Genomic DNA, 24,849 nt, shown 5'->3' with positions numbered 1-24,849 from the left:
ACAACTAAGACCATGTTTGTGTCCAGATGGAAAGTTGAGAATAAGTGGTGGGTTGAAAGTTGTGCAAGCCTTTCGTGATGACTTCCGTTAATTTGTGCTGGGTTGGGAACCAGGTCCTACTTCTGGCGCAAGGAACTATGGGATTATGTGTTGTCCCTTCATCACTTTCTTTGGTAGGCTGTCGTGGTAGTATGTCCATTTACATGTTGATGAAAAGAAAAATACTGTAAAACTATTAAGAGGAAATTTTTTCGTTTTCAGTTAGTATTTGAAAAACTGGATAAGGTTCTTTAAATTTGATGCACTGACTATTTTGCAAATGTATTTTTGTACATATCACTATTAGGTGTGCAGTAAGCTAAATATAATTAAATATTCAGCAAACTGAAATGATATTTTATTCCTTTCTTATTTTAAATATTCCTGTCATGAACCAGTAAAAACAATTTATGATTTATGTTAGACTAGTCTTTAATCAACTTGTTGGTGTTCCTCTGTAACATACCTTTCTTATGTATGTGTATTTGATCCATAGTGGAAATTTAATGAACTGTCAGCTAGATTCACTGTATAGGTCACACACATAGATAAAGCCATATCTTAGATACTACAGAGAAGTTATTCCAGCAGCAAAACAACTGAACAGTGATTTAATTATCAGAAAACGCAGCAATAAAACCAAATCAGTTTGGAAGGCCATAAACCATAACAGGCAAATCCAAAGTGACAAAAAACAATCTTATCAAAGAAAAGGAAGGAAAAGCTGTTGGAGACCATCTATATGTTGCCAATTTCATCAGTGACTGCTACATTAATGCTGCTCAAAATCTTATAAAGAACCTGGGGAACTCAAAAGTTAGTACGGCAATTACACAGATGAAATACAATGTTTTTGTACCCAGTTACCCAGTCAGACGTAAGAAATGCAATTAATAAGCAGAGAAATAAAATGTCCTATGGATGTGATGGTGTTCATGATAAGGTCATAAAACTTAGTACAAACAAAATAATAGCTGAATTAGTTGATATTATTTATAATCATTTAAAAGTGGTGAATTCTCTTCTGCACTTAAAAAATCAATAATAAAGTCACTTTATAAAAACGACTGTCCATATACCGGCACCATACAAAACAGCATACAGCTGGTTTCACTTGTATCTGTACAACAGATATCAAAGTGTTGAAACCATACACTATGGTACAAAATATTACTCAACATATCAGAAAGTCACTTTGGTGTAAACCCAGGGCTCTGCTCTAGGCCCTCTATTCTTCTTAGTTTTTATTAATGTTTTTCCTAACTATCTAACAAGAGCAGAATCAGCACTTTTTGCAGACGATGCGAACCTTTTTATCAAGGGTTTTAGTGAAGCTGACCCACCAGAACAAATAACTTTAACAACGAATGAGGCAGCTGAATGGTTCAGGGATAGTTACTTAATTACAAATGAAAAAAAAACCACTTGGATGAACACAAGAAACAAAGTAAAAAATAATATAAGAGTAGAGATTGGGAAAGGTCTAATAGGACAAACTTCTTTAATAAAATTTTTATGTGTATGGCTGGACAATAACTTCAGATGGGAAAAACATGTTGAACTATTGAATAAAAAATTTAGTAAATACTATTATGCATTAAGAAAACTTAAGGGAACCTGCAATTTTGAAACAGTACTATCTGCCTATTACTCTTAAATACATAGTAATCTAACATATGGCATTATATTTTGGAAGAATACAGGTTTCACAAAAAGTTGTGTTAAGCTCCAAAAGAGAGCTATTTGTATTCTGAAGGGTGTTGCCTGCGGAGATCCAGGCAGAGTACTCTTTAAGGAGCTGAAAATTTTGACCTCCCTGCTTCATTCAGCTATGAACCAGTATGTCTTCTCAAGTCAAATCAAGAATTCTCTTCTCTAAACAGTGAAGTACACAACTATCAAACCAGAAACAGGCATGATTCCCATAGAAACATACATTCAAAAGCCATGTACCAAAATAGTGTGATGTATCTACCCAAAATAATGTTCAATGCCTTACCAAAAGAAATAAAAAAGAAAAAAGTTACATATGTTTAAAAAAGAATTAAAGAGGCTACTATTAGGTCAAAGTTTCTGTAATGTTGATGAATTTCTTTGCTATCCAAATAGATAGTGTTCATCTTTGATTTTTTCGTATAAAACTTCGTTTTTTTCAACTTGCATCCAAAAAGAAGACAAAATATGTGAAGTGTAAGTAAGAAAATGTTATTTTCCCTTAATTATTAAAAATATAAACCATTCTCTCTCTCTCTCTCTCTCTCTCTCTCTCTCTCTCTCTCTCTCTCTCTTTCCACATGACAGTCCAGCTGCTTAGCTGGGTGGTAATGTGCTCGCCTCCCGAGCAAATGGGCCTGGGTTCGATTCCCGGCCAGGTTGGAGATTTTGTCCACTGAGGGACTGGGTGTTGTGTCGTCCTCATTACCTTTTCATCCTCATCACCAGCACGCAAGTCACCCAATGTGGAATCAAATGAAATAATACTTGCACTTGGTGGCCGAACTTCCCCGAATAGGGTCCTCCTGGCCAATGATGCCATACGTTTACTTCCATTTTTTCCACATAACAATTCCTATATGATGTATATGATTAAATGGGTGATTATAATTTGAACTGAATTGAATTTTATTGTTTTGGGACTGAACTTTTTTAAGAACAGAATAGTGTTATACTGAAAGAGTAGAACCTTCCATTAAACTTAATATGAAAGAAAATGAATTGAATGTCTTCTGTTTCATCATTTTAAATGTATGTCTGTCATTTGCATTCGAAGTAGTGACTCTTCTGCAACAGGAAGTGGATGCGGCCCTGATCTGGGAACTTGTTTATATAAAGAGGGGGCAGGTCTGGAAAAATACCCTGAGTCAGTGATGCATTACATATGTGACTCAAAACATCAGCTGTAATTGCTCCACATTGTTTTAATAACTTTTTAGAGATGTCATCTACTCCAACAGAACATTTATTTTTCAAAGATTTAATAATTTTCCTTATTTCACAAGAGGTTGTTAGATGAAGCTTAATCTGACTAAAATTTTCTCAGCATCAGCCAACAAGATAGCAAGATGGCGCCGAATGAAATTCGCGAGTGTGTTAGTTCCAGTAATAAATGTAAATTTAATGAAGAAAAGTGTGCATTTTGCAGAAATGTCGGTTGGTATTGTGACCAGTTATGTATTACGTGTTATATTGTGTTAAAAGTATCTGAAAAAAACTGTGAAGCATCTATAAACTGTGAAAAAGAAACCATGTTGACGATCGGTAAACAGAACAGCATGAGTTCCGCAAATAAAAGCAAACAATCCGAAGTTTGTGTGAAGTGTAAAAAGTTCGACGTATTTAGTGATGGGAAGTGCATCTCTTGTTATTTAATTATGAAGGTGGTAGTAAAAAATGAGAAACTCAGTGTTTGCTTAGCATCAACTTCATCATACAGCCACGAAATTGCGCTTCAAGAAATAACAAACAGCAAACTATGCTCATGCAGAAAGAAAGTCGTTACAGGTATTATGTGCTTTAAGTGTAAAATTGTTTATCATTATAACTGTGCAAAGGTGGACTCAAAACAAGAGATATGGAAATGTGATAATTGCGTAAAAGTGGGCACTATAGACAGCAAGGAAGAAATAATTTCCGTGTTGTTAGAAGAACTGCAAAGACTGAAAGCTGAAAATGTCACATTGTCTGCCAGAAGTCAACAGAACAAAAGTGAATCCCAAGACGAGAGCACAAATTGTCACCAGCCCAAGAAGATACCAAAACATCTCGTTTCTCAGCAGTTATATCATCTGAATACAAGCAACCGTTTTAGTGCCTTAAGTGATAAAATTGATGAAACAGAGAAATCTACTCAGGTGGTAGGACGAGACAATGTTCCTAAAAATTCGACAAAAAGACCAATTGAGAGTCAGCCAACGAATAAGATTTTATTACTATCGGACAGTCATGGGCGAAACTGTGCATCATTGCTAAATGAATTTTTGAAACCCAAGTACTACACATCATCTGTTGTTAAACCAAATGCATGCCTCAGTGGTGTAGTTGAAGGGGCATCAGATCTTACTAGTGATTTCAATTTGGACGATGCAGTTATTATCCTTGCAGGAATAAATGACATTTGTAAGAAAAACAACTTTATTCCAGACTTAGAAAAGTTGACTGCAGCACTTGATCATACAAAGCTATTGTTATGTACCGTTCCCTACTGTTATGACAAGCCAGAAGTCAACGAAACAGTGTGCAGATTTAATGAATATATAATGAATTTGTCATCTAATTTTGTTAATGTGAAAATAATTGATGTCAATTTATTCTTGCAAAGGCCTGATTACACTAATCATGGACTACACCTGAACAAAACAGGAAAGCTCAGACTGTGCAGGAACATTGCTTCATCAGTATCAAACCCATGGAAACGGTGTGATGTAGTAAAAACACTTACAACCAGCTCTGCAAGAAAGGTCAGATTTTGTACCGGTACTGTAGAAACCAATTCATACCAAGATAGACAGGGAACCAATGTGAATACAAGAAACAGATGTATAGCTGTGTCTCACCCTGTCACTGCCAATGACATATTAATACCATATGATGAAGTTCCACCCAAAGAACCTCAAGGACTGGAAAATAATTCCGATGCAGTATCTCCAAGGATAAAAGGTAATCCCCGATTTTCTACGAGAGAAAGAAGAATTCCAAAAAGAAACAGTGATTTTTTATGGCCAGCACCCACCCGACCTCGCCAACGACATCTAGTGAACAAATCTCCAGCTGCGACATAGGTCTTAATGTATCCAACACAGTTTTGAGTGCAACGGGGACTAACGGTGTTAATGGACAAGCAGACCAGCAGAAGGACAGTAGAGGTAGCTATAAGAATCTTATTATTCTTCATCAAAATATCAGAAGTCTCAAAAGTAAATTAGAGTTTTTATCTGTAAATTTAGGGGACATGGACACTGTTGACCGTCCTCATGTTTTATGCCTTACTGAGCATCATGTAACAGTTGGAGTTGATGGGCTGCAGCTTGATGGGTATGATCTAGCTACTCATTACTGCAGAACAAGTAAGGAGAAAGGTGGTGCTGTAATTTATATAGACAGTAAAATCATTTATAAATCTTTAGATCTAAGTAAGTATTGTGTAGATCAACATTTTGAAGTTTGCGGGACTGAAATTTCTGCAAAGGACATGTTACTTACTGTGCTTGCAATTTACAGAGCTCCAGCAGGGAAGTTTTGCATCTTTATGAATAAGTTAGAATCTCTTTTGACCAAATTGTTCTCTAAAACTAGAAATTTAATAATTGTAGGTGACTTTAATGTCAACTTCTTAACTGATAACAACCTCAAAACTGACCTGGACCACTTAATGAATTCTTACAACTTGGCTGCGATGGTTACCTGGCCCACTAGAGTTACAGAAAATTGCAAGAGCCTTCTAGATAATATTTTCATTGACAAGAATAGAGTCAACAGTGCTAGTGTGAGCAAAGTAATTTATGGCCTGTCTGACCATGATGGACAAATTCTGAAAGTAAATAACATCAGTTTGTGCAATAAAATCTCCCACACCTATAGGTCCTATAGATGTATAAACACTGAAACTGTGTCTGCCTTTAACGACTATTTGTCACAGATAGATTGGGAGCCAGTGTACAGCACATCAGATGTTAATGATAAATTTAACCTTTTTTTAAATGAATTTATATCTGTATTTGAAATGGCTTTCCCAAAAAAACTGTCAGAAAGAACAATGAGGTTTCTTCCAGTAAACCATGGATTACTGGAGGTATAAAAATTTCTTGCAGGACTAAGAGGGAGTTACATGCCTCACTAAGAGTATCAAATGATCCCCTTGAAAGGTCTCATTTTAAGTTATATTGTAAAATTTTAAAAAGGGTGATAAACAAATCCAAGAGCCTGTATATTAAGTCTGAAATTGATAAATCTGAGAACAAAATAAAAGCAGTTTGGAATGTTATAAAGAGAGAGTGTGGCAAGAGTAACAAGAATGTTAATACCACAGAGATAAGCTATAAGGATGAGGTTATTCATAATCCTGTAACAGTTTCCAACATATTCAACAATCACTTCATAACTGCAGCAGAACAAGTAGGTTGTAACGGTTCCTTAAATGCTGCTACGCATTTAGTACACAGAGCTAACCCTAACACGTATGACCCAATTTGTATTGTCCCAGTTACTATTACTGAAGTTAAAAATACCATCAAGGCCTTAAAAAATAAAAATTCCACTGGTATTGACAACATTTCACCAAAAATACTGAAGCATTGTAGTGACCACATATGTCAAGTCCTGTGTCACATTTTTAATGAGTCTATCCAGCAAGGTGTTGTCCCAGAGAGATTAAAGCTTGCCGTTGTGAAACCACTTTTCAAGAAGGGTGACAAAACTAATTTATCTAACTACCGTCCAATATCACTACTAAGTAGTTTCTCAAAAGTATTAGAGAAACTAATGTATACAAGAATTGTAGAACATCTTAACAGCCACAACATACTCAACAGAAACCAGTTTGGTTTCCAAAAAGGTAGATCAACTGAGCAGGCTATTTTTTCTCTCACAAATGAAATTTTAGAGTCAATAAATAATAAAATGTCACCTATTGGAATTTTTTGTGACTTGTCTAAGGCCTTTGACTGTGTGGACCACAACATTCTCTTACATAAGGCTAATTTTTATGGCTTGCGAGGTAGCATTGGTAGATGGATAGAATCATATCTGCAAAACAGAAAACAGAAGGTGATAATTAATGGTGCCAATGATAGTCCCATTTCTTCTGATTGGGGCACATTAAAGTGTGGTGTGCCTCAGGGGTCCATCCTAGGACCTTTGCTTTTCCTTATCTTCATCAATGATCTCCCACTTTGCACAGACACCGAGTGTAAATTTACTCTTTTTGCCGATGACACCACTATTCTGCTTGAAAGTCGAACTAACAGTGACCTAGAAAATAAATGTAATGCTGTACTCGTTGACATCCTACACTGGTTTAAGTGCAACGGACTAACTCTAAACATTCAGAAAACTCAGTATATGCAATTTCACACATCTCAACAAGAAAATGAAGTATGCCACTTAAACTGTGGTAACCAAAATATACTACACTGTGAATCATCTAAGTTCTTGGGCATTCTAATTGATGGCAAGCTGAACTGGTCTGAGCATATCTTAGACCTACATAGAAGGCTCAGTGTGGCAACTTATGCTCTGCGTGTAATCACCCCCATTGGTGATGAGGACGCTACTAAAGCTGCCTACTTTGGTTATTTTCATTCTATCATGTCGTATGGCATAATATTTTGAGGATACAAGCCTTTAGCCAAAAACATATTTACTGGACAGAAGAGAGCTGTTAGAATCATGAGTGGTGTTCATCCAAGATATTCTTGCAGAAGTCTGTTTCATAAGTTACAAATATTAACACTTACCTCTCAATTCATATTTTCTTTGATGATTTTTGTTTCTAACAACCTATCTCTTTTTAAAACTAATAGTGAATGTCATGATCATAATACTAGGTCTAAAAATGATCTACACAGGGATCTGAAACATTTAAGTCTTGTTCAGAAAGGTGTTCATTATTCAGCCACAAAAATTTTCAACTCCCTTCCATCAGGTATTAAAGATCACATTAATGTCTTACCTACTTTTAAATGTAAATTGGGAGAATACCTAATGGTAAATTCCTTCTATTCTCTTGATGATTATCTACAGATAAAGCAATGATTTTTTATACTGATAAAAATTTGTTTGCTATAGATCACATTAACTGTTTAATTTGGAAAATGTACTATATTTCCTTTTTAGGTATTGTTTTATATTACTTGAGCTATACCTTTGATTTGATTTTAACCTACAAACTTATTCATAATCTTATGGTACATTTTTGTCATTTTATATATGTGTATTATTTGTTTAATTTGGAAAATGTACTATATTTCCTTTTTAGGTATTGTTTTATATTACTTGAGCTATACCTTTGATTTGATTTTAACCTACAAACTTATTCATAATCTTATGGTACATTTTTGTCATTTTATATATGTGTATTATATCTGTTGTATGTAATCATGACTCATTCCACATCCTTGTGATTTATCACAATACGGATTAATGGAATACGAAATAAATAAAATAAAATAAAAAATAAAATTACACTGAAAATGTTATCATACATGGCTGCTATAACTTCTAACTAATGGAGACGCGGTTTGTGATTTGGATGTTATATGATATTTGTATACGATATTCAGTGAGATAGTTTTACAATTATAGTACGTTTTCTCAGTGGAAAATATCGCAACATGCTGACAGTTTCTTAAGGGAGCTTATTTTATTTTTTATTGTTTTATTTTTATACACACATATAGTGATTTGCACTAAGTGTGCTGTACAAGTTGACTCTTTTCTGGGAGTGAAATAATATGTGGCATATGGATGACCATTGGCTAGTATAGAATTGTGCCATCCTTTGTGAATCTTACCTACAAAAAAAGGGGGGCTTGTGTTTCCTGCACCTTTCTTCCCTTGGCAGCAGCCCTTAAACTTGGCAATTATTGTTTAGGTAAATATGACTGAAGTTTCTGTTTGAAGTTAGTTTCATCAACCATTAAATTCTTTACTGCTCCGGGTAGATGCTAATAGAGTTTTATGGTTGAATATCTAACTCATTTCTGTGTAACATTGTGACTGACGAGAGAACATTCTCAAATGTCAATAAGCAATCTTGATGAAACTTGGTGGCTGTGTAGAGGGGGCAAAATAGTGACCGAAATTCACTTTTAAGTGGTAAAACACCTCCCTCCCGCCAAAAAAAACGTATTGGAATTTTAGGTTTAGAGGGACTACCTTCAAAAAGAAGGTATATAAAAAATGTGTTTCCAATAAAAATCTGACGTGTAATTAATATTCTTGAAAACTATGTAATCAATCTTTATAATAATTTGAAATTTAGCAAAATACCCCCACAATCAATAATTTTTGAAAATGAAAATTTTGTTACGACCTACATTAAAGAAGCTTTCAAGCCACATACATTGCTTTATAGTAAAACTGGTTCCTGAGTCACCATTTTTGCAAAATAAGCTGTACGCAGGGTGCTGTCAGAGTATTTACAGCACACTGAACTAAAATATCTAAACATTCATTATTATTCTCATTATTTATTTTACTTACATTTGTTTTATTTTTTAAATTGTCATTTTACATTCATAGTTCTGTTGTTTTTTAGTTTACTGTTTCACACACATATATTTTGTTAATTGAAAGTAATAAATAACTCATTATTATGATGGAAAATAATTGAAATAATGATAACCTGTAAGGATATGCTTAAAACTAACGTTCTAAATAACATACAAGTAAAATGAACGAAATTTATTTATGTAATATACAGGATGTAGCAGACAATATGAAACCCAATTCAGCAGGATTTCCAATTGGCATGGGTGATCCTCTAAACATGCTGATTTGTATTAGACGTATTTTAGTACATTGGCAACCTTTGGAAAAGAGAATTTTATTGTGTGCTAATGACTGCAGCTTGATTGTATTGTTTCTCAAGTACCGGTAAAGATTGACATCATAATCATTCAACAACACTAGATCTGAAAATCTCCACACAAAGTTCTTCCAGCATCAAAACCTGGATACGTTACATGGCTGTACCTGTGTTACTGACCACTTATGTATCACCAGATTTTTCTTGGCCTTGCACACAATGCTCAAAAGGGTTGTTTTTCACACTGACCACCCGCCTTTTCATGGTTTTAAAAGAAACTAATGGTGAGTTTGGACTGAGAATTAAAGAATCTCTTTTTGAAACCTCAAATACTCTTGTGATAGCATCAAAATCTGATGAACAAACGTGTGACCAGATCACAAGATATTTATAAGATGTTTTCTTTCCCAGTGAGGGAGAAATATCTGTATAATTGTTACATTCTTGTGGTGGTCAGTCTGAAAGACCCATTTACAGCTCCATGCCTGAGAACAAGGAACTTTTTCATCTGGTGATCCCAAAGGGCTTGATGACACAGGCACAGCCATGGGTTGTATGTGGCTAATGCTGTTGCAAGAATTTTGTGAGAAGATTTTCGTATCTAGTACTGTTGAATGATTGTCATGTCAGTCTCCACTTAAGAAACCATACAGTGAAGCCACAGTCACTGTTACATTAGCACTTCTTTTCACCAAGGGTTACTGATGTACTGAAATATGCCTGGTACAAATCAGCAAATACAGAGGATCATCGATGGCAAATTGAATCTCCGAAATGTACATTATGAGAAGAAATTTGATTCATTTTCTGTGCATAATGTAAAAGAACTTCATGTTTTAAGCGTTTCCTTACAGATTATCATTATTATAATAATTTTCTATCATTGTAATGAGTTACTTATTACTTTCAATTAACAAAATATATGTACATGAAAGAGTAAACTAAAAAAATTTAAAACAAATATAAGTAAAATAAATGATTAGATTGGTAACGAGTATTTACTTATTTAATGAAGTATGTTGAAAATTCTCAAACAGGACGTTATTTATGGCTTATTTTCGAAAAATCGTATTTTAGAAACCAGCTCTATTACACATGGATGTGTATTACTTGGAAGTCTCTTTCATTTATGTTTTAACTAAATTTTCATTTCTCAGAATGGGATATCTTGCAAAATTTGAAATTATTACAAAGACAGAATATACAGTTTTCAAGAACATTAATGACATATAAACTTCTGTATGGAAAAGACACTTTGAAGATATTGCATCTAAAACTAAAATGCCAAATTACCTGTTGGGGTATGTTTTACCCTTTAAAAATGAAACTAAGTCCAAACAAAAAAATATGTACTGCACTGTTTTGCTCCATCTACACATCCTCCAAGTTTCATCAAGATAGTTTATTGAATTGTGGTTGGTTACTTTTGGATGTGTGCATTGATGAGAAATTGAATTCAAAGAAACATATTGTTGATCTACTGAAACATAAAAGTTCCACTACTTTTACTATTGTATTGTATGGAACTGGGGACCTAGAAACGACAGAGAGGCTTCATCCCTGCCGTAGCTCTCAGTGGTTCACAACCCCACAACAGACTACAGCAGTCCACTCACCCCACCGCCGCCCCACACCAAACCCAGGGTTATTGTGCAGTTCGGCCTCCAGTGGACCCCCGGGAATGTCTCACGCCAGACGAGTGTAACCCCAATGTTTGCGTCATAGAGTAATTATGATGTGCACATACATGGAGAAAGTGTTTATGCAATTGCCGACATAGTGTAGCTGAGGCAGAATAAAGGGAATCAGCCCACATTCACCGAGGCAGATGGAAAACCGCTTTAAAATCGATCCAGAGACTGGCAGGCACACTAGACCTCGATGCTAATCTTCTGGGCGGATTCGTGCTGGGGACCGGCACGCCTTCCCATCCGGTATGCAGTGCATTAGACTGCACAGCTAACCGGGAGGGCACTTATACTATTAAGGTATTGTAAATTTGAATATATCAATAATTTTATCTTACCATACTTATTTTCATTCACAGCTTTTGTATGGCATCACATTTTGAGGGTAATTCATCATTAAGGAAGAAAGTATTCATTTCACAAGTCTATGTAATCAGAATAATAGTTGGTGCTCACCAAAGATATTTCCAAACATTTATTTAAAGAACTAGGTCTACTCACTGCAGCTTCGCAAAATTACACTCCTGGAAATTGAAATAAGAACACCGTGAATTCATTGTCCCAGGAAGGGGAAACTTTATTGACACATTCCTGGGGTCAGATACATCACATGATCACACTGACAGAACCACAGGCACGTAGACACAGGCAACAGAGCATGCACAATGTCGGCACTAGTACAGTGTATATCCACCTTTCGCAGCAATACAGGCTGCTATTCTCCCATGGAGACGATCGTAGAGATGCTGGATGTAGTCCTGTGGACCGGCTTGCCATGCCATTTCCACCTGGCGCCTCAGTTGGACCAGCGTTCGTGCTGGACGTGCAGACCGCATGAGACGACGCTTCATCCAGTCCCAAACATGCTCAATGGGGGACAGATCCGGAGATCTTGCTGGCCAGGGTAGTTAACTTACACCTTCTAGAGCACGTTGGGTGGCACGGGATACATGCGGACGTGCATTGTCCTGTTGGAACAGCAAGTTCCCTTGCCGGTCTAGGAATGGTAGAACGATGGGTTCGATGACGGTTTGGATGTACCGTGCACTATTCAGTGTCCCCTCGACGATGACCAGTGGTGTACGGCCAGTGTATGAGATCGCTCCCCACACCATGATGCCGGGTGTTGGCCCTGTGTGCCTCGGTCGTATGCAGTCCTGATTGTGGCGCTCACCTGCACGGCGCCAAACACGCATACGACCATCATTGGCACCAAGGCAGAAGCGACTCTCATTGCTGAAGACGACACGTCTCCATTCGTCCCTCCATTCACGCCTGTCGCGACACCACTGGAGGCGGGCTGCACGATGTTGGGGCGTGAGCGGAAGACGGCCTAACGGTGTGCGGGACCGTAGCCCAGCTTCATGGAGACGGTTGCGAATGGTCCTCGCCGATACCCCAGGAGCAACAGTGTTCCTAATTTGCTGGGAAGTGGCGGTGCGGTCCCCTACGGCACTGCGTAGGATCCTACGGTCTTGGCGTGCATCCGTGCGTCGCTGCGGTCCGGTCCCAGGTCGACGGGCACGTGCACCTTCCGCCGACCACTGGCGACAACATCGATGTACTGTGGAGACCTCACGCCCCACGTGTTGAGCAATTCGGCGGTACGTCCACCCGGCCTCCCGCATGCCCACTATACGCCCTCGCTCAAAGTCCGTCAACTGCACATACGGTTCACGTCCACGCTGTCGCGGCATGCTACCAGTGTTAAAGACTGCAATGGAGCTCCGTATGCCACGGCAAACTGGCTGACACTGACGGCGGCGGTGCACAAATGCTGCGCAGCTAGCGCCATTCGACGGCCAACACCGCGGTTCCTGGTGTGTCCGCTGTGCCGTGCGTGTGATCATTGCTTGTACAGCCCTCTCGCAGTGTCCGGAGCAAGTATGGTGGGTCTGACACACCGGTGTCAATGTGTTCTTTTTTCCGTTTCCAGGAGTGTATATATATATTCACTTATGAAATTTGTTATTAGTAACTCATTCCAAATCAAGTCAATAGCAATGTTCATAGCTACAACACTAGGAGAAAGGCTGATCTTCACTATGCCTGTACAAAAGTCTTAAGTCTGTGGAAGTAGTTATGATGGCTTAGGGGAACATTGTACGTGAAATTAATTGAAATTTGACATTTTCTGTTTTCTACTCCATAGTGTACTTTGGACTTTCCTGGAAATTTTGGTATGTAACACATTAAAATCAGACAGATGTCAGACCTTCAAATAATATTTTGAATGTTGACATGTGACTGCCAAATTTTGCGACAATGCATATATTGCCACATTTGAGCAGGCTGTGCATTGGTTAGTTTTGTATCTGCTGCTGCCTCTCAGAAGTTGTCATTACAAACAAATCAGTCCTTTGTTTCTGATACTAGTTTTCGTTGAAGGTAGTGGCAAGACAATAAAATGTGCTGGAAGACTAATGGACAAAGTAACAGGTGAATTACAGGAATATTATAGGAAGGCCATTAGAGATAACTGTGACAATTTATAGGAGATGAAAAGAGCTGCGTGGAGCAGTTTCTTTCATCGAATATCAACCGATGAAAAGCCATGTCATGCTTTCTGTCCACCTGCACCAAACACTTGGTGTAAATATAGGCAAGCTGAATTTTCTGGCACCCTGCACGAATTTATATTCACTTTCTCTGGCAGTAATGGAGGCAATCAAACCTATTTACAGAGATTTGGCAAATCCTGAGCTACTAAAGAATTGTTTACAAGGGAAGACGCAGAATGTGAATGAGTCCTTCAATAATGGGTGGTGCCACGTGCCTAAAAATGTATTTGTAGGTTCTGTGACTCTAAAGCCAGAAGTGTCTGTGGCTTTAATAACTTTTAATGGTGGGAACTATCGAAAGACTTAAGGTTCTAGAGCAGTTAGTGGTAAGATTTGGACAGAGCACAGCTAAAGGACTGTGGGAACCCGATGAGCTTCATGTACATGAAGTAGAGTTAGTTGCTCAGCAAATAACAAAAGAAGCAAGAAAGAAAAGGAGGAGGCAAGCACTGGGCTGTTGTGACACTGGAGAAGACACAGACTATGGGCCAGGGCAATTCTAGTTCATAAAAGACGCAGAAATGTAAGTTTGTATAAGACTCTGTGATAAAAAAGTTTTAAACCTTAATATGTCTGAACTACATGTTTTGCAATAAATGACCCATTTTCTAAAAAAGTACTGGTGGTAGAGACATGAAATTTTCACAGCATGCCAAGTGTGAGATTCAACACGTATGGAACTAGAATAATTAAAATATCCTGAGTTGTTTTGTTTTTATGTTCATTTATTCACAAAATTCTGTCAAAAAACTGAGTGTTTGAAAAAAAAAGATAACATGCCCTACAATACAATTATAGTCATAATTATAGTTCAGTGTATCTAGAAATGTGCATTCAATAGTTATGGAAAATTGTAAGTTGGTGTCTTAAAAAGTTTCAAAGATAATGGGTCACAAAATTCGATAATTTAACATTGGCGGCATAGGACACACAATATCCCCTTCACTGAATACGCCAAGATTCCATGCATAGAGATAAGTGCTTTAATAATCAGCTTCATACCGCTATACATCAACATACAATCAGTACAATTCAAATTATCGCAACGAACTCGAGGTCCAAGAGCTATCAGCCACAAACCCAAAGAAGGCAATCCAAAGATAGGTCACCCAATTGATTGCATGCCTCCATATACCACCTACCCCCCACCCCCTGCAGTGTAGAAGTACATCTGGGTCCGTAGGCAGGGCGTGTGTGTGTCTCTGCTTATGGACAAAGGAGGGAGGAAAGGAATGATGTAGTCCTTATGCCACACAGGTGGGTGTAATAAGCAGCCCATGTGTGAGCAGGGTGGACTGTCAGAATTCGTTGGGGGAAGGAGTGAGTGGGATGGTGGCAGTTAGGAGGCCTGTAGAATCGATGAAAGAAGAGATTGCATTGATCTCTGCACCTGGAGGATGTTGGGGGTGCTTGATGATAGAAATGGAGGAGGTGGGATGGTCATTGGCTGAGCGGGGACGAATTTGAAGGATGAAAATGGAATTGTCACATACCTGTAGAGAGATGTCATGTGGGGCAAAACAGGACACATCTGGTTGGAGGGTAAAGGAGCTAGGAGGGGAAGAGGAAAAGTGAGTAAGGTGTGAGGAAGGGGAACCTTTGCCAGAAGGGCTTGGGCTCAGGCAGGCTGGAATAGCAGCCTGTGCTGAACAGCCGTTGGTCAGCGTGACGTCAGTGCAGGTGGAGACATCATGCGGCAATGTAGGCAGCTTGACAGGAGCATTGTCGTCCACAGCGTCATCAGCAATGGTCCATGTTGGCTTCAGTCAGTGAACTGAAACAGTGAGAGGTCAGTCGTGTATGAGGATGTCAAATGTGTTCGTTGCACGTGCTAATGCTTAAGGGGGTCGGAATATGGGCATTGTAAAGCTGTGCACACAGACTCAATGTGTAACATCACTTAATCGCACTTATTTAGTGCATAAATACAGTCAGAGTGGAGTGAAAACCGGGAGGTGGTACACACTGTTGAGAAATATGGGAATACACCTGCTCTACTAGGGGAGGGAGTTCAGTGTCTTCAAGCGGAAGAGAGTTCTGAACAAACTGGGCTGGAAGGACCAACAGTTCGCCATACAACATTTTGGCCAGGGGGGTCTGAGGTCCTCCTTGAAGGATGTGCAGATACCCAGAAGAACCCAGAGTAATGCATCAGACTGTGAGGAGTTGTGGCACATGAGAGAGGCTTTTAAGGTCTGATGCCTCTGCTCCACAAGGCCGTTACTTTGGGGGTGGTAGGCAGTAGCCCAAAATCCCGCAACAATGCAGAGTTCGCATAATTAGGAAAAAAAATATAGATCTGAACTGTCAGCCTTGATCTGTTGTAACATAGTATGGACAGCCGAAGAGAGAAATCCATGTGCCTATGAAAGAATGAGCAACAGAGTCTGCCGAAACGTCCACCATAGGGGTGGCCTTCACCTGACCGGGCGCTATCGATAATTGACAGGATGTTTTGTGAGGGTGGCAGTGGACCAACCAAATCGATGTGTACATGTCTGAAGTGACCTGGAAGTACATCAGACCTCCCAGTTGGGGGTTGCACATGCCTAACAAGCGCGGAGTATTGGCTTGCAACCCATGCTCGTGTCCAGTCGCTTACTGAGCTTTAATTCCACGCCACAGAAAGCATTTCGTGATAAGCTTGGTTGTGGCCTTGATGCCTGGGTGGGCGACGTTGTGTATGGCGTCGAAAATCTGTCGTCTTGCAGATGATGAGGGGAGTGGGTGGGGTGTACCAGTTGAGATGTCACACTGGAGTGGGATGCTTAACCCATGGAGCATGGGAGGCTCGATCTTAAGAGTAGTGGAGTTGTCCATGAGTTTTTTAACGATTTCTGCATCATGATGTTGCACTTGAGTGAGTGCGTCAAAGTCAATGACACTACCTATGGTAGAGATGCGGGAGATATAATCAGCCACGACGTTGTGTGCTCCCCATGTGCAGCGAAAGTTGTCGTTTATTGGTCCATGTGGCGAAACTGGTGGGGAGGGGGTTCCACAGGTGGGTTGCGTAAAGGTCTGTGAGGGGCCGATGGTCAGTGAAGACTGTAACATCTTTAACCTCAATGTCTTTCTGAAAATAACATATAGCCCCTCGTACACAGCAAGTAGTTCCTGGTCGAATGCCAACCATTTCTTCAGGGAGGGCGATAACTTTTTTGAGAAGAGACGTAGGGGTTGTACTTCATTTCCAATGTGCTGTTGCAGGACGGACCTGTTCGAAGAACTGCTGGTGCCCGTACTGACGGAGGTTTTGGCGTTTACAACTGGATGAGCTAAAGTGCCAGCTTGCGCCAGGGCCTGTTTCTAATCGGCAAATACGCCAAATACACGCTACATTTCCTTGGTCAACGGTACTTTGCGTGTGCCTGTTGCATGTGGGTCTGACAGAGCATCTGTCAATGGTGTTTGTAGTGACGCAGCCTTAAGGGTGTGGAGATGGAAGAACAAAACGTCACAAGTCATGGTACGTTTCAGGTGAGGGTAGCTGACTAACCAGCGCAATTCTATCTGAGGTGGGTCTAATACCTGCTGCCGACATTCCGTGACCGAAAACAGTGACCGAAGTTCATCGGAATTACGTTTTGTCCTCGTTGATTACCACATCGTTATCGGATACCATATGAAACACTGCCTTGAGATGATGTCCGTGTTCTTCTGCTGATGATGAAAAATTAGCAAAACGGGAGCGCAAGAAGGGGGAATCCAAGAAGCGTTGCCATGTCTGCGCTTCATTCTTTAAACCATATGGCATGTAGCGATACTCGAAAAGGCCAAAGGACTTGATGATAGCAGTTTTATGGATGTCATCAGAGTGCATTGGGATTTGATGATATGCTTTTTACAATTTACCACACTGAAGATCTTTGAACAACTCAGTTCTTGTGCTACGTCCTGTATATGGGGAACTGGGTAATTGTCCAAAATGGTTCTATCGTTTAGTCTAAGGTAACCCCACAGAGCTTGAATGAACTGTCTTATTTTGGAGCGAGTCGAATTGGGATGACCAATCACTTAATGAGGGCCGGTCAGAGTGGCCGTTCGGTTCTAGGCGCTACAGTCTGGAGCCGAGCGACCACTACGGTCGCAGGTTCGAATCCTGCCTCGGGCATGGATGTGTGTGATGTCCTTAGGTTAGTTAGGTTTAATTAGTTCTAAGTGCTAGGCGACTGATGACCTCAGACGTTAAGTCGCATAGTGCTCAGATCCATTTGAACCAACTTAATGACGGACAAACAATCCCTGCAATTAAAAGTTAATGAATAATAGACCTAGCGATCTTGAGTTTATGAGGGTTCTGTGTCCAAGCTTTATGTCTAACAGGGGGGCCTTTGGTAGTATTCAATTTATTATATGCACCGTTGGTGACAGCCAAAACACTGGGGATCACACTGTTCACTAGGTGATGCAGGAACACTGACCTTAATATCATCCGTTACACGGTGGTCAGTGTCGGAGGCAGGTGGCGAGGCTGAACAGCTGGTGCTCCGAAGGCTGGAGATCTCTCGTCTGGCGAGGTCGAGGGCATGAGTAGTAGCCTCGATGAGTCGTTGTAGTGTGGCTTGATTAGTTTGGAGGTCGTTGGTATTGAACTACAATGTCACAAGTTGCACTCGCGAGTTTAGCTGTAAGCAGAGCATAGTCAGCTGTTAAAGAGCTAAGGGAACCGTCATGAGGGGGCGGGGGTTGGGCTCGAGAGGCAGATGTGAGAGGAATAGTCGTATCAGTAGGTAGATGATGCAGGGTATTGTCTGATGTATTGATATAAAACGAGTAGGGGCGTAGGACATCAATCGTTGAACAGGGTAACTGACTTCAACAGCCTGAAATGTCCATGGAAACTGCAGAGAGGCGGATAATTTCAAGGAGAGTGGAGCTGTACCATGCACATAGAACTCTGAATCATTTGTGGCCCGCAGTAATGTAGGTGAGGATCACAGATTCGGAGGTGCAAGCGATGGGGGAATGACGCTTATGCCAGCCCCACTGTCAGTCAGAAACTTTTGGTTAGTGGTAGCATCGTACACATAAAGGCATCCACACACCGGTGAGGCGACTATAGTTTTTGAGCGAGATGAGGCTCCTAATGCATCTCGCGTTGCGTGTTTTCTGCCACGCATGGTGAGCTACAGTTGCTGGCGGCGTCGCCGAAAGTGGCGTGAAAACAGCATAAGAGATAACGTAGAAGTGTTGAGTGGCACTAGACTCTAGCGACAGCGAAACACGGGAAGTGACGTAGATCACAGAAGTTACCACATCCAGTTGAAGGCGTTGCGAGTATTATCTTTGAAGACGAAATGTTTGGCGGGCAGAAAGATCTGTTATTGTTTTCGTCGAAGTGGTAGGTGCCGCATGGAACTTTAGTAGTAACTCAGTAATAGGCTTTGTGGTATTGTCATTTCTAAGAGACGAAAAGCGGAACGCAAAATTGTGGGAGAGAAAACAGGAAACGTAATATACATTCGCATTCTGGGAGGCAAACAAGCTGAAATGATTGTGGTTAGAATATCGTATTTCCCATAGAATATAAATGTATAGGATTTATTTAATACTATGACATATGTACTCAAGCTGCACGTGTAGTGTTGTACTCATGAACGTTATAAACGGCAGATTTAGTTTCATAGCTGTGTTGTATGCAACTTAGTACTGTTGTAGTGGCTGTTGGAAGTCTTCTTCAAATGTAACTCTCGTTTAAACTTGTTGAGATGTTAATTAATGGAGTTGTTGGACTTTTTTAGTCACTGAAGTATATAGCGATGAAACTCACCAAAAACAGGAAGAGAAATGCAGCAAAACTGGAGATACTGTGGAAAATTCGCATTTGCAAAATAAGATGCTGAAGTAGCAGGTAGGGGTTCTTTTGAATGTCTCGCCTGACATACAGAGAATTCGTAAATCAAACCAGTGTGTAGTAAATTCACTCGTCATTATTAATCATAAGGACCATTAGTGAGTAAATGGTTTAGGATGTATGTATTAGAATTTCAGTGTTAGAATGGACAATGTTTAGATCTAGCTGCGCTGCTTAGAAAGGAAATGCTATAGGACAGATTGAATAAAAGTATTGTTAGTGGGCCAGTCCAGTGAGAAACATCTCCTAAGTGTAAAGCAGGCAGTACTGGCCTTTTTGGGTTGTACCAAAAAGATGCAAACTCTGAACAAATGTTCCAACTGTAATTAAGTTTCATTCTTGATAATTTAGTCATGTTTTCTTGTCAATTGGCAGTCATTGCCTCATCCCTATTTCCTACCTGAGGCTAACATGAGGTTATTCGCACTATGTCAGGTGCTGATGCTACACCCATATGCTTTGACCCATAATGTCTTGGTGAGCCTTGATGTTTTTGAGCATTTGTGTTTGTAGATTGTGTGTTGTAGTATTTGGTGGCTCTCTGTGATGCTGTATGTTTCTTAGTAAGTAGTCTGACATAAATTGAATTTTTCATGTTGGTATTGAAAGCATTTGTGCTGGCTTTCTGGTTAGTTACTGTGAATTTCCATATTTTGGCTGATGGATTCATTTTTATGTCTGGAAATATTAGTGCCGTGTGTTTCTTGTGGTCGGAGATTTATTATTTTTCCCTTTTTTTTTCTGTGGTGAAGAAGATATAGGTATTTATGAGTAGCTCATTGCTTGTTGCAATGGGCGAAGTTGTTTGTGTATATTGAAATTGGTGGTGGTGAAATTTTTCATGCATTTTCAGGATTTCCTTGTTAATGTTTGGTAATTGTTGGATTGTTATAGGTAGGTATCATGGTTACTGATGTACCATCGTTGTTTAGGATACATTTATGATATTAGTCATATGAGCATAGTTTGGTTTGTTGTACTGAGAACTTTGGTTTAGATAGAGTAAGTGAAAGTGTTGTATCTAGGGCTTGCATTGAGCTATGTGGGTGGAGTGAAATTTACGTCGCCAAGTTTTAGAGTAGTTGGTTCCCGGTATCGAGGGCTTTGTTGGAGCTGTGTAGCTCAAGTGAAAATTGTGTTGAGTTTTTGAGTTCTGTGTGGGTTACTGGTATTGAGGTCTTCATTTTAGATATCTAGGTCTCGTGAAATTTACATCAATAGTTTTAATTTTTGTAATTTTTTTGTTCACTTTTGAGTATTTTGTGTACTTAATTTTTGGGTGAATACTTGTTTTTCAATGATATCATTATTGCCAGTGAGTGGAAGAAATCCCTAGTGTCTTGAAATTATGACTGTTTACTTATGTCATGCCACATAGTAAATTTCTAATATTGTGAAGGCGCTGTTAGAATGCTTAATGTCTTGAAGATGCACCCACAAAATGACCGTTGCTAAACACTAGCGTCTATCTCAAGATTCTGACTTACAATTTGATGCAATATGTGATCAGATTAGCTGGATATGTGCTTCAGCATTTGACAACTTAATATTTGTTCAGATGTAGAAGATTTTACTCACAGGTACTTCATTGGATGTTGATTTATATCTCATTGGCGACAGTGGTGTACACTACATACAAAATTTATGTTACTAACATACTTAATACTTTTCTAATTTGACATGTAGTGATGATATTTTACTTATGTTTGATCTTTTCTATACTGCCAGGCTCTATCGAAAAGTATTTGATAATCCATTCAGTATACCTTTGATTTATTTTCACAAACACATCACAAATCCAGTACTACACCAGAACTACAGGATTGTACAACCAAACGTTCTCTGCCACACTATATTTTTTGGGATGGTTACTAAGGATAGGCCACGGCGTATACCAAAGATCATTATTTTATATTTTACCATATGTGCCAAATTACTGTCTGTTAATAAATTAATGTTATGGCACCGTCAATAGTAGTATCACAGACACACTTTAAGAAAATGAAACTGTTTACATTCCACTTTGAAAACCCACTGTCATATAATGTTTATTGAAGTGGATGACACTTGTATATCTTGTGTTGAAGTTTCTGTTGCAATAAATGTAATTTTTTTTTAGTATGACATATTAAAAACAACTGCAGTAAAATAAATTTGTTTATTGCAAACGGAGTTATGTCTTTTATACATATTGTATTGTCCCATTTTATGTGTGTGTTGTTCCGAATCCCTGCTCCCATCTCCACCCAGAGAAAGTAATTACAGAATCATTGCATAATGTTACATCGTGTGTGTGTGTCTTGGAAGGGAGAGGGGTGCACACACTTTTGAGGAGAGTTTATTGATCCATCCACTAATGATTATAGGTCCAAGGATAATATTTTTTGACTGGGTTGCTCACATTTCTTCACAAGTAAAGCTGTAAAAAGTATGAAATCAAAATATTTTGGGATTGGCTCTGCATGGAATGTTGAATGTTTTGTTATAATATATTCAATTACTCAACTTTTATTCGCTTACTGTGAACTGTTAGACATCAGCAGTATTAGGTACAAATGTAATACCTATTAGTGACATGAAAATTTCTGCCGGCCCTCGACTTGAACCTACATTTCTCTCTTGTTCTGAGGAAATATTCCATGAAGTTCTGGATTTGCAGTCAGATGTTACTGAACCAGTCTTTTGACTGCATAACTTCCAGCAATGTGAATGGGATGAAGAAATACTGAATAGTCATCTGTCATAGAAACCTCATCAAATATTCACTGAGTATGTGTTTAGAATAAGGTATAATGAGCCAATTGAACACATTCAGCCATTGATACACAGCTTCTTATTTGGCATGTGTTCAGTTCTTTTCCTTTGATTCTTTCCACACATCACCTCTCCTCTGCTTGTAACTTCAGACTGATCAGCCTGTGAGAGTACATAATGGGCTCTGAAAATGAACACTTAAGTTCTTTGGATATATTGTTTGGTTTGTCATTTTCGATATGACATGATCTTGAAGAAATAGAACAAACAGAAGTAGCAACCATTGTGACCAGTGCTTGATATGTAAAAATGTAGTATTAACAGTACTGTGAGCTACCGTGGACTGTTTATTAACATCTTAAAACATTATTTTAATGGTTTTGTATCAGAGGTATCAGTATGGTATATCGTCACAAATCAAGCAACAAAAGCAATTGTCTGGTTAAAAATTGTCACACTGACTGTACCTGGATTGCTTTATCATCTCGCAGCAATAAAAAAGGAAGATTGTTTGACAATATTATAAAAGGGATAGGTGCTACTCTATAGTGGAGATGCTGATTCACAGGCACAACAGAAAGATTGTCAAACAAATCTCTCATCCAAACAGGCATTCATCACAATTAGACAACATATATTCAGTATCTCCGCTATGTGGTGTGTAGCGACTACACTTTTCATAACATTGTCATTATTACATAATAGATTTTCCATTGTGTGAAGATAAGTGTTTAATGTACCATTGACCAAAGTAGTAAGGACAGACTATCAGGTTTCTACCAACAGACAGAGCTTATATCTTACTATGTTGTCTCCATCAAGATGGACGCAGTCTCCTTCAAGGCTTTTCACATCAGATCTGTGGCTGAGTAGCAGCCAACTGAATGTTGCCTCAAACTGAAATAATGATAAGTAAAGAAAATAAACAGAGAGGAAATTTGTAGTGCATAAACTTGAAACTGATATTAAATTGACAGATTCTTTGACCAAAAGTTGGCTTACACTACACAAGAAGTTTTGTTCTTAATTGAAATTCATGACAGTTTCTGTTCATCAGTGTGTTTGAGAATTATTCCCAAACTAAATGTATGTATAAAAAAAAAAATTTAGTTGCAACTGAAGTATAGAAAGTTTGATTTCATGGGTATTATTTATATCCATTCATCTGCTTTCCTTTCCTTATTTTCTTCAGCTGCCATATGTGGCACAGCTGTTTCTGCCAGAATGATGGATTTTCATTTCCTTGCAATGCAAATTAAGGTGGAAAATATACTGCTTAAGTCAAACAAGGTAAAAAAAAAAAAAATGGAAATTCCATGTAACAGCAAAAGAATGAAATACTGCATAACTGGAGCTTCAGTAGTTATATGAGGGTATTTGTCTGTATGGAGGCTGAGAAGCTGGAATACTGCAGTGAACTGCAGGAAGGCTTGCAGAGAATCAACAGTTGGTGGAGTGCCTTGCACTGTGAATAACTGTCAAGACAGATCTCCATGTTGATGCACCACTTTTTAGTGACCAACAGTTTGTCATTGAAGAGATCATTCCAATTTCCATCAGCTGAAGCCTTGGTACAAGAACTGCTCTCCATACAACAATGACCTGTGCCTGTGTACATTTTTGCGTTTATGTAAAAGCAAATTCAGTTATGTTGTATTTGTTTCTTCAGTGACAGGACATCTATAGGTAACAAGCTTCCAGTAACATTACAGTGAGATGGGTTGTTGCTATCATTGATGATATATCTTAACGATCTGAACTCTGGGCCAAGGCAACCTATCAACATTCCTTCAGAACCTCAACACCGTTTCTCCTATCTGCTTCACCTGGTCCTCCTCTACACAATGTGCCACCTTCCTGGAAGTTGACCTCCACCTCCCTGATGGCTCTGTCCACACCTCAGTTAACATCACCCAATATCACTCTGGACTGGGACAAGTAACCATAATGTCACCAGGGCTTTATCTCTCTTCCTTCCCTGAAAGAGGGACATCCTACCCAAGATCCTTCACACCCCTCCTAAAGTGATGTTCCATTGCCCACACAACCTACACATCATCCTAGTGTATCTCTGTGCCGCTCACTCTCGTCTGCTTATTACAGTGGCAGACAAAAGTACAAGATCTGCCTAATCCAAACACCCAGCACCTACAGCTCTAGTCATGTCACTGACTTATCCTACCCCATCAGAGGCTGGGCCACCTGTGAAAGCAGCCATCGTATACCAGCTCTGGTGCAATCACTGCACAGCTTTCTGTATTGTATGACTATCAACCAGCTGTCCACCAGGATGAATGGCCACCCCCCAAACTATGGCCAAAAGGAAAGTAGACCACACTTGTGGCACAACGTGCAGCTGAACATAAAATGATCGATTTTAATGGCTGGTTCACAACCCAGATTATATAGATCCTCCCCTCCACCTCT

The sequence above is a fragment of the Schistocerca nitens genome, chromosome 3 (assembly GCF_023898315.1).
Source record: "Schistocerca nitens isolate TAMUIC-IGC-003100 chromosome 3, iqSchNite1.1, whole genome shotgun sequence".
NCBI lineage: Eukaryota > Metazoa > Arthropoda > Insecta > Orthoptera > Acrididae > Schistocerca > Schistocerca nitens.
The sequence above is the reverse complement of the archived record's forward strand: the minus strand, read 5'-3'. Positions refer to the sequence as shown.